At 37.4% G+C, this 9,759-nt stretch overlaps 1 pseudogene; it reads right to left on the bottom strand.

The window, feature by feature from the left end:
- LOC107573155 (L-fucose kinase-like) overlaps positions 1–9,759 on the bottom strand; it is a 25,182-nt pseudogene that overhangs the window by 8,217 nt on the left and 7,206 nt on the right.

Below are 9,759 nucleotides of genomic sequence, written 5' to 3'. Positions count from 1 at the left end.
GTCGTGTCATGCCATTGAATATGAGGAATAGGTGGTAATATACAACTTTTCGCCAGGGCATTTAAAGGAACTAGAAGGGATTTGTCCCAGTTTATTTTATAGCCAGAGAAGTGATTAAACTGGGTGAATACTTTTATTATTTGGGGTAATGAAACATGTATATTAGTGAAATATAATAGTATGTCGTCTGCGTAAAGAGAAATTTTATGCTGTGTTCCTTGTATAACTATGGGTGATATAAGAGAATCTAGTCTAATCGACTGTGCTAACGGTTCTACTGATAGAGCAAAAAGTAAGGGGGAAAGTGGGCAGCCCTGACGGGTACCACGATGCAGAGGAAATGGCTTTGACAAGATATTACCTGTTAATACAACTGCAAGAGGATTAGTATAAAGTGTTTTGACCATAGATATGAAAATTTTACCGAAGCCAAAATTCTCCAAAACTATCCAAAGATACTCCCAACTTACCCTATCAAAGGCCTTTTGTGCATCTAAAGTAAAGACAGCTGCAGGTAACGCCTCCCTTTCAGATGCATGAATAATATGTAAAAAACGTCTGACATTATCGGATGCGAGTCTCCCCTTTAAAAACCCAGATTGATCGAAATGAATTAGTTTACTTACGGATAATTCAAGCCTCTTGACTAAAAGCTTAGCAAAAAGCTTTAACTCTGTTGTAATTAAAGATATCGGTCTATAACTACCACAATTCAGAGGAGACTTGCCTTTCTTAAGCAACACCGAAATAAGTGATGTGTTTTGATCACGATGAAATGAACCAATGCTAAGAGCACGATTGATAGAATTTAGGAGAAGTGGTCCAATACTGTCCCAAAGTTCCAGGAATAGCTCTGGAGGAAAACCATCCAATCCTGGAGATTTACCTCTTTTCATTGAAGACAATGCATCTTTTAATTCGATAATAGTGGGAGGTGTATCAAGAAACTCTGATTCTTCATTGGACAAAGAGGGTAAATTAAGCTTCGAAAGATACGATTTAAGAACAGTCGGGTCAAACAACGATTCGGCTTCATACAGATTGGAATAAAAAAGTCTAAAAGTATCATTAATTTCCTCTGCATCGTAGGTAACAGGTCCTGATGGGGTTTCGATTGCATTAATAATAGAGAATGACTCGTTCTGCTTTATTTTCGCAGCTAAAAGTCTACTTGAGCTTTCGCTTTGACTATAGTAGCTCACTCTTGTACGGTGTATTGAGAATTCTGCTTTAGATTTCAGTAAGTTATTTAAACCAAATTTCAAAGCTAGAAGGGATTCCTGTTTTTGCTCAGAAAACTGGCACTTTTGATATGATTCCAATACTTGAATTTACTTTTCTAGTTGTGAAATTCTGTAGTTTCTGGATGCCTTCATGTAAGAAGCAAATGCGATAGCTTCGCCCCTAATAAAGCATTTGGTTGTTTCCCAGAGTATTTGGGGTGAAGATACTGATTCCCGATTGATTTCTAAAAACGTTCTGAGATTGACTTTCAATTGTTTCAGAAACTCTGAGTTCTGAAGTAACGTTGTATTAAAGCGCCACCTGTGCGCACGTTTAGCAGGATTCCGTGTAAGCTCAAAGGTATATAGCACAGGCGCATGATCTGAAATAATGATAGGAAGAATGTCTACAGATGTGATTAATTTATTTAATTGCGGCGAAACAAAAATGTAGTCTATTCTGGAAAATGTCTTATGCCTACAAGAGAAGAAGGTATAATTTTTCACTAGGGGATAACGTAGACGCCAGGCATCAATAATATTTAGTTCAGTAATAAATGTGTTAATCCTGGAAGGTGTATCCAAACCAGAACTAATATTTGCTGATCTGTCCAAAGTTATATTACAGACTTGATTGAAGTCACCACCAACTACCATTAGGTATTCTGGCATGTCTAAAAGAGTGGCAGAGATTGCATTGAAAAAATTGGGATCAGGTATATTTGGACAGTATATTGATGCAAAACAAATTTTCAAATGATGAACTGTTACAGCCACATACGAGAAACGTCCTTCACTATCTTTTCCACATTTATCAATAGTTACTCCTAATTTCCTATCAACCAGAATAGCAACACCTTTAGATTTGTTTGATGCAGAAGAATGAACTACACACTTGTAGCATCTATTCTGAAATCTATGGATATCACTCATTTTTAAATGTGTTTCTTGGATCAGAGCGATCGAGATATTTTTACGTTTAAGAAATTCTAAGCACTTTGTTCGTTTAATCGGCGAGTTTAGGCCGCGGACATTCCACGACATTACATTAAGAGGTATATTCATACATGGGTTTTAAAGATCAAACTTTTAAAGTGTAGATGGGCCTCCACAGAATTTAAACATGAACACAAAAACAGTAAAATGATGTACAGTGGACATAACTTACACAAACACTGCAAGGCTTTGGCGATAGAACACTTAACAAAAGAAAATAGAACGTTACTATCCATCCGCAAGAGACAAGACTTAGAATTCTCTCTCTTTGGGTGGAAAAAAATAAACAAAACTCAAAGTTCTACTGCCTGTGGCTGTCGAAAGCAACACGTCTTAAGTCCAAGTCTAAACGAACATCAGAAATATTAATATAACCCCTCAGACCTATCTAGACAAAGGCCATTTTGCTTACCGAATTCAGTTGTGTCGATTAACTAAATTGTGAAGTGACATTGGAAGGGTTTTCCTGGTCATCAAATGCGATTGGAAATGAGGACGTAGAAGTACTCGGCGCATCAATCGTTGAAAGTGAGGCATGATCCGATTCCAGCAGAAACTTCCCTGCATCATCGGCGTTCTTGAAGTGATGTAGCGTTCCGTTGAACTTCACTTTCAGAGTTGCTGGATATATCAGGAACGGACGCAAACCCTTGTCTGTAAACTGCCTTCTCACACTGTCAAACGATCTTCTCTTCAGAGCCGTTTCGTTGCTAAAATCCGGGAAAAATAACAGCTTGGATGAGCCATGTATTATTTCGGACTGGGGTGCTCTGGCTCCGTTAAGAATTCTCTCCCTATCCTGGTATCTGAGAAGCCGGAAGATAAGCGTTCGAGGGCGGTTTGTCTTGTCTCGGCTGCCATAGATACGGTGAGCCCGCTGGATTTCTATCTTCCCCCCTCCCTGGAGAGAAGGGATCCACTTCGGTAGATATTCCTGAAGAAACTGAACGGCGTTTTCACCCTCTGCTGCCTCAGGTAGGCCCACGAGTCGAACGTTACATCTTCGCGATCGATCCTCCATTTCAACCATTTTGTCACGGAGATTCATTATCTCTTGCTGATGCGTATTAACCTCTTGTTTAACCGCACGCACGTTTGCATTCACAGAGTCCAGCCGCCCTTGTAATGATTTACCGAATTCAGCTTGGCGGGTGATATCCTGTCGCAATTCGTTAACTGCCGAGTTCGAGGATTCAATCATGTTCTTTAAAGTTTGGATTTCTTCAGAGAGTACCTCCTCCATTACCTCTCTTACTGCCAATTTCACCTTTTTGGCAAACCTCTCCTCTTGATCTTGCAAAGCCATCAAAATGGCTGAGTTCGGTGAATCTTCAATCGGCCCGTCTTTGCCTTTCTTTTTTGTCGTCGTCTCATCTTGAGACGGCTTATTCTTAGCGGATTTTGGTCCAGACATTTCCAGGAATACTTCGGAGTAAACTATTCTGAATTAATTTCTGAATGTAAAGATATTAACTCGAAGTTTTGGACTTTTGAGACGGAGCTCAGTTCTAGGCGTGCATCACTCGTGCCCAGCCACCGGAAGTCCCAGTTTTTTATTTTTAATACATTTGCAAAGATGTTAAAAACCATTTTTTTGCTATATAATATACAGTATATTTGCTATATATAATGCTATATATATATAAACACACACACACACACATATTTTATATATTTCTTTCAAGTTTAATGGCAGATTTTTGCACCTAAGTGAAAGTTGTAGAAACCAGACCATTAATTGTGGTTTTAAACTACTCTTTATGGTCAGAACATGACACTTCGAGTTTTTGAATTCTTTATGATTTTTCAGTCATTTTTCCTCAACAAAATAAATATCTTAATATATGGTTTCTAAGCATTTGTATGAACGGTAGTCTAAATACATTTAAATGCACAAACGCTATAGCTTAATCACAAAAAACACTAATTACTGTATATTCTAATACTCCTTTAACACATTTAATACATGTCTGCATTAATAATATAATAAAATGTAATATGAATATCCCACATTTCTGCCACAATACCATGGTGAAGTTAGTGTTACTACAGTAAATCCATGGTAAATGATGGCGATTTGTAGATTGAAAAGCCTTCTGACTGTATCATTGCTCACAGTGTTTCTCCTTTTTATAAGCGCTGTTTCATCTGGCTTTAAACTAGTTTAAATCACGGAGTCATTTATGTTCTTTGCTGAATTCAAGCACTTCACACAGGATCTCACAGCACTGTTTAGTGCTCGCGCGACAGAGTCTTATACGCATCTGCTCTAGTGAACTCGCGCTGTGCTGCCGTTTCAACTTCGGATAAATGCTCCGTGTGGAGCGATTCAACTTTTTTTTAATTGAGAAAAAATTTAATTGTTATCGTTTTATTGTCCAGGCCTATATAGATATACAGTGGGGAAAAAAAGTATTTAGTCAGCCACCAATTGTGCAAGTTCTCCCACTTAAAAAGATGAGAGAGGCCTGTAATTTTCATCATAGGTATACCTCAACTATGAGAGACAAAATGAGAAAAAAATATCCAGAAAATCACATTGTAGGATTTTTAAAGAATTTATTTGCAAATTATGGTGGAAAATAAGTATTTGGTCAATAACAAAATTTCATCTCAATACTTTGTTATATACCCTTTGTTGGCAATGACAGAGGTCAAACGTTTTCTGTAAGTCTTCACAAGGTTTTCACACACGGTTGCTGGTATTTTGGCCCATTCCTCCATCCAGATCTCCTCTAGAGCAGTAATGTTTTGGGGCTGTCACTGGGCAACACGGATTTTCAACTCCCGCCAAAGATTTTCTATGGGGTTGAGATCGGGAGACTGGCTAGGCCACTCCAGCACCATGAAATGCTTCTTACGAAGCCACTCCTTCGTTGCCCGGGCGGTGTGTTTGGGATCATTGTCATGCTGAAAGACCCAGCCACGTTTCATCTTCAATGCCCTTGCTGATGGAAGGAGGTTTTCACTCAAAATCTCACGATACATGGCCCCATTCATTCTTTCGTTTACACAGATCAGTCGTCCTACCAAAGCCCTTCTCCATCAATTGCTCAGTTTGGCCAGGAGGCCAGCTCTAGGAAGAGTCCTGGTTGTTTCAAACTTCTTCCATTAAGGGTAACAGAGACTACATGCTTCTGTGACCCTTCAATGAAGCAGAATTTTTTTTCTGAACTCTTCCCCCGATGTGTGGCTTGACACAAACCTGTTTCTGAGCTCTACAGGCAGTTCTTTTGACCTCAGTGCTTGATTTTTGCTCTGATATGCATTATCAGCTGTTAGACCTTTTATTAAGGCGTGTGTGCCTTTCCAAATCATGCCCATTCAAATTAATTTGCCACAGGTTAACTTCACAAAGTGTAGTAACATCTACAAGCAATATGAATGCTCCTTAGCTCAATTTCAACTGTCCCAGATGAATACTTATGCAATGGAATCATTTTAGTTTTTTATTTTTAATAAATTTGCAAAGATGTTAAAAACCAGTTTTTTGCTATATAATATACAGTATATTTGCTATATATAATGCTATATATATATATATATAAACACACACACACACACACACACATATTTTATATATTTCTTTCAAGTTTAATGGCAGATTTTTGCACCTAAGTGAAAGTTGTAGAAACCAGACCATTAATTGTGGTTTTAAACTACTCTTTATGGTCAGAACATGACACTTCACGTTTTTGAATTACTTATGATTTTTCAGTCATTTTTCCTCAACAAAATAAATATCTTAATATATGGTTTCTAGGCATTTGTATGAACGGTAGTCTAAATACATTTAAATGCACAAACGCTATAGCTTAATCACAAAAAACACTAATTACTGTATATTCTAATACTCCTTTAACACATTTAATACATGTCTGCATTAATAATATAATAAAATGTAATATGAATATCCCACATTTCTGCCACAATACCATGGTGAAGTTAGTGTTACTACAGTAAATCTATGGTAAATGATGGCGATTTGTAGATTGAAAAGCCTTCTGACTGTATCGTTTCTCACAGTGTTTCTCCTTTTTATCAGCGCTGTTTCATCTGGCTTTAAACTAGTTTAAATCACAGAGTCATTTATGTTCTTCGCTGAATTCAAGCACTTCACACAGGATCTCACAGCACTGTTTAGTGCTCGCGCGACAGAGTCTTATACGCATCTGCTCTAGTGAACTCGCGCTGTGCTGCCGTTTCAACTTCGGATAAATGCTCCGTGTGGAGCGATTCAACTTTTTTTTAATTGAGAAAAAATTTAATTGTTATCGTTTTATTGTCCAGGCCTATATAGATATACAGTGGGGAAGAAAGGGTTAAACACAACCATTCTTCTTCAAACGTTCTCATACTGTAGTTGCTGAACCAGTTTCTCTGACTCACCTGTATGTTTGTGAGAATCTCTCTCACTGCTTCCTTCTGCTGCGGCTCACAGGTGAGTAAGAACAGGAATCCTCCTCCTCCTGCTCCTGCCAGACTCTGTCCTAAACTCAGCGGCTGAAGTGCGTTCATCATGGATCTCACTGCCGCCGGCTCACAGCCTGGAGCCATCAGCTTCTTCTGCTGCCAGTATGTGTTCATACAGGAAACTGAAAAGTTCAAGCATTTATTTCTTAATAACTAGTAAATTCCACAGCTTCACTACTAGTAGAGAGACGCTGCCAGGTAGAATTAATTCACACACACAATCGCTCTCACTAATGCATTCATATGAATGTAATCTTTACTGTGCTACTTTATCTGTATCTGATTTAGAATGAGCGGAAATCTTTGAGAAATATAACGACCCAAATAGGAGCATAGGAGCATAGGAGCAACAGCCATGTGGGCAGCGCTGTCATATGCCATAGCTGTGCACAAGGTGTTTGTCTCCAGACTTATTTGTTCATTAATGACGTCATCAGCGACTAGTCGACTTCGACTCGACTTTCATCACATAAAAGTAGACTTCAAAAAATCAGAAGTCGTTCAACCCCTAGTGTGTGTGTGTGTGTGTATGTGTCTCACCCTCTCTGCAGGCTTCAGCACACTCCTCTGCATTGGTCACCAGCTGCTCTGCGTTCTGTACGATGGAGGGTAAACGTGCATACCAGCTCCTCACCACATCCTGCACACACACAGTGATCCAGTGAAAACACAACACAGCGTTCATGAAGTCTGACCGTCTCCATCAGTCGCTCGTACCTGCAGCAGGTTCCGTGCTAAACGTGTTTTTCCAGTGTAAACCAGAAGAAGATGCTGCTGCAGGACAGACAAGAAGTCTTGAGTCAGAGAGAGCTGTTCTACTTCCACTCTCAGCGGTAACTGAGCTGCAGATCGGGCCAGTTTCACTCCTCCAAACAGCCCGCCAACCTGGTCCTGCCATCCTCCACCTGAAACACCGCAACAAAGATAGAAAATCCCTTCAAATTCAGTTTGTTAAAAAACATTATAAGCTTGGTAGAGTTTCAAGCCCAGTAAAACTCTATACTCCTCTAGAAAGGAAGCGATTCAGCCTATTATGAGAATAAAAGCATCTCTCGTACCGGTGGTGAGTATCTGCTCCAGGTAAAGAACATCATGAATGAGAGAGGTTGTGTCGAAGCTCCGTCCCGTGCATCTGTACACTGCAGCAAGAGCTGCACCTGCCAGAATACTGCTGGTGCCTTGAAACACATACACACATATACACTTTAATTACATTTTATTTTACAATTGAATGTAAAAATATATTATTGATTTGTGTGATTAACATACTTAAACTTTTTATCAACTTATTCATCCAACATAATCTATTAAAATTAAAAAATATTAACAAAGTGAAATAAAGTAAAATGGATGATTATACATTCATTATAAATAAGTATTTGTCAAATAAAATATCAATATATAATAAATTAAACTAATGATATATATATTATACTAATGAATATTAGTATATACAAAAATATTTACATAATAAAAATAATAACATTTATAATCAATTTTATTTTATATATATGAATATTTTTGTTTTATTTTATAATAATCATAAAATAATATTTATAAATTACTTTTTATTATTATTATTAAATACAAATATTAATATAAAATAAACTAAAATAGATTATTATAGATTTGTTATACAAATAATTAACATATATTTCCATAGTAATAATAATTATTATTATTATCATCATCAATATTATTGTAAAAAATATAATATATAATTAAATAAATCATTTACATGTCATGCTAATTATAATTTGTATATATTTACATTAATGATTAACATTATTTGTATGTAAATACATATTAATTATTTGTACAACTTGTATAATAATCCATTTTATATCTTAATGTTTTTTTTATTTTTAATTATTATTAGTATTATTATATGTAAATATATAACTAATAACAAATCATCTAGATGCCATTATACATTACTGATACTTCTTCTGTTCTTTCTTGTGCACATTTTTTTTTACTATTTGCACAGGAGATATTTTATGTGTTAATCCAAACAACTATTACTTCACATTTACACAGTGCTGGTTTAATCGTGTATCAGATTCAGTCATATTCAATCAAAAGTAGTTTACTTACCAAGACCAGAACCATGTGGCAAAGAAGACCAGCTGTGGATCTCCAGTCCGCCGCCCCAGTGCTTTAACAACTGCTCTTTCAGAGAGACAGGAGACGATACACACACCAGCTCACTGCACACACACACGGTTTTTAGCAAGGCACCTACAACACAAACACACAACTTCACGCTTAACATATTTACACATAATTGTACATTTATGTTCTACATAGAAACATTTGCAAAAACAAAAACTGTGTTACATCACATAGAATGTCAGTTGTGTGCCCATCACAGTATGTTCTCTCACCTGGAGCGTGAGGCTGGCAATAGTCTTCCAGGTCAGTAAGATCCTCACAGAGTGTTTCTGTGGAGATGCTGCAGGCCGCTTCACCACTGGTACTGACCAACTGCAGATGAGGCTCTGGAACACGTCGAACTCGAGCTCCAATCGGCCGTTTTCCATCCACCTTGATGGCCACATTGATTACCAGTCCACCATGTTCAAACGCAATAGGAGGAGTGTCACTCCAGCCACCTGATGACGTATTCAAACACACACTTTCAGCACACATTGTGGAAGACCCAAGCAAATCTAAACAGTTCTGTCTTAAAGCTTTGGTTTGATATGGACAAGGAATTAACTGAATTGCAATTCTGAAAATGAAGAATGTATCAATTCTAGTCCATAAAAGATCATTTATTAAATATAATTAAATATATAAGCTAAATACCTCTGCACTATCGTTCAAAAGTTTTTTTAAATGTTTTTGAAAGAAGTCTCTTATGTCACCAAGACTGCATTTATTTGATCAAACTTCAGTAAACAGTAAAACAGTAATATTGTAAACCCCCCCTCTCTCTCTCTCTCTCTCTCTCTCTCTCGCGCTCTCTCCCGCTCTCTCTCTCTTTCGCTCGCGCACACACACACACTGTTCAAATGCAAAACTCCGCATTTGAACAGTCAATAGCACATACTTAAACTAATAA

Source organism: Sinocyclocheilus grahami, unplaced genomic scaffold (assembly GCF_001515645.1).
Source record: "Sinocyclocheilus grahami isolate Dianchi unplaced genomic scaffold, SAMN03320097.WGS_v1.1 scaffold1877.1, whole genome shotgun sequence".
NCBI lineage: Eukaryota > Metazoa > Chordata > Actinopteri > Cypriniformes > Cyprinidae > Sinocyclocheilus > Sinocyclocheilus grahami.
The sequence above is the reverse complement of the archived record's forward strand: the minus strand, read 5'-3'. Positions and strand labels throughout refer to the sequence as shown.